We start from the raw sequence: 2,460 nt of genomic DNA, 5'->3' as shown, positions 1-2,460 counted from the left end.
AAAAGAATGCATGACATAAATCAATCACAGTGAACCATTCAGCATCCCAAGGAATCTGGTACAATATCACTGCAGGGTTCGGGACAATAGGGCAGCAAGGAACTACAATTTTGTTAACCTTTCTCAGGTCCTGCACTACCCTATACTTGCCACTAGGCTTTTTGATGCCCATAATCGGTGAGTTGCATGGGCTGCTCATCACTTCCTGTATGATGTCTCCTTCTAATAATTTTTGTATTTCCAGAGTGACACCTGCTTTCACTTCAGCATTCATTCGGTAGGGCCTAGTGTTAGGATATACTGCATTGTCCTTGATGGCTATCTGTATGGGGTCCACATCTTTCATCAACCCCACATCTTTTCCAGTGAAATCCCACACCTCTGGCTTTACGGCTTCCTGGAGTTCTTGGGGCAAGTCCTGCAGGGTCAATCTTTTAATTTCTGAGTCAGGTCTAAGTAACAATAATTTATAAATGCCATCTTCATCTGTGGTCTGTATTTCAACACCTTTTGGTGTGCAAAAGATGGTACAGTTCATTTTGCACAGCAAATCACGACCCAGTAGATTCACTGGACTGGTGTCACAGACGACAAATCTATGCATCTGTTTAAAATTTCCAATTGAAATCTCCATTGGTTCGGTAACAGGAGTACTAATCAATTGATTAGATACACCCACTACTTGGATATTTTCTCCCGAGAGGGGTAGGTTTGGAACGTCCACTGTTCTTACAGTAGAACGGGTAGCGCCAGTGTCCAACAGAAAGGTGACATCATTTCCGTCAACCTTTCCTTCAATATATGGTCCAGACTGGTCTACCGGCAAGGAAGCGCCAAGTACGCACTCCTCGTCCTCCCCTCTCAGGCCCCGTCAGTCCTGATCATTACAAAGGAAGGTATCATTTAGCAGATACTGCGAAGTTGCTGTATTTCTGTTCTCCCCGCTTTCCCAAACCTCTATCTCTTCATCTTCTGCCTGTCTTCCCCTGTATACCTGCTTGGGTGCTCGAGGCACCTGGACTGTTTTTACCTGGGGTTGAGTCTTTCTTGGTCTTTCTTTCTGCGTCTGTGGAGTTAAATCAGGAGTTTTTTCATTAGCATCTACTAATTGGGGACACTCGTTTCGCCAGTGTCCAATTTCGCCGCACTGATGGCAGGGAAATTTCTTCATAGCCTCTTCCCTGCTAAATTTGGGCCGGGGCTTTCCTCCACCCCCTCCCCCAGGACTTTTGTTCTCAGCATTCTTAACCATGTTACTCAATTGTTTTTCCTGCTGTTCTGCGAGCTTCACCTGAGCCCACATCACCTTTTCCTTAAGGGCCTTTTTCTTCTCTGCCATCTCGTCCTCGCAGTACTTAGCGTACCGCAGGACCTCATCCATTTTCTTAGTATGCCAACAGATTTTATTATCTTTTATCCACTGACAAATTTCAGGTCTTAAACCATTTACAAACCTGTAAATAAAGTGCGTCATGTCCTTCAAATCGATGTTATCAATACCACTGTATGTTTTAAATACCTGCAATAACCTCTCATAGAAGGAGTGCACTGTCTCGTCCCTTTCCTGAGTTGTTCTATCTATTTTTGTCCAATCAGTTTCTTTTGCGGGCACCTTTTCTTTCAAATGCTGAATTACCTGCTCATATTTTCGCATGACATCCTTTGATGGCTCCCCAGTTTCCTTGTTTCTGGGGTACTCCTCACTGGGCCAGTCTATGGCTATTTTACACTGGGTCCATAAATCTACTGGAACCACAATGTCGAAAAACCCATCCAGGTCTTTCCACAGACATTTCTGTACCTTCACGAACCTCTCCACCTGCCTGTACCAGTCAACTGGTTTCTCTCGTAATTTTGGAAAATCGTTCGTGAAGGACACAATATCCTGCCTAGACCAGGGGACATGCACATATTTCCCTCCTGGAACTTCGCGCATGGGGCATAACTGCTCAGGTTTTTCTACCTCCCTTAAAGCAAACTCAGGAGTCACTTGTCGGGAGCGAACCTCTTCCCTCTTTTTCGCCCACCTGCTTCTCCATCTTTCCACATCTCCCCATTTCTGCAGTACCCCCATTAATTCTTTAATCTGCAACTTCTTCCCTGCCACATTCAGGTGTTCTATATCCTTGTCTGAGAAGTCTGCTCTGTACGGTTTCTGTAAGGGCTTGGATTTTGAGATATCTACCCCCATACTAACTGCTGTTTCGGTCAGTTTTTCGTGGAGCACTCTGGTGTTCCTTGTAAAGCTTTTACATATGAACGACAATTCTTCTTCAGAGTAGGTATTCAATCGATCCAACCCCACATTTCCTGCCATTAATTCTTCTATTTCGACCCTCAGCTTGTAGAGGTCTAAAGGTTTTGTTTGCGGAGTCTGTTTCTCTAATTCACGACTCCAACTCTCAATTTCATCCGGAGTTACCAGAGAGACATTCCTAGTACCTGTTGCTGTCTCTAATT

This window comes from Lissotriton helveticus, chromosome 10 (assembly GCF_964261635.1).
Source record: "Lissotriton helveticus chromosome 10, aLisHel1.1, whole genome shotgun sequence".
In the NCBI taxonomy this organism is placed as follows: Eukaryota; Metazoa; Chordata; class Amphibia; order Caudata; family Salamandridae; genus Lissotriton; species Lissotriton helveticus.
The sequence above is the reverse complement of the archived record's forward strand: the minus strand, read 5'-3'. Positions refer to the sequence as shown.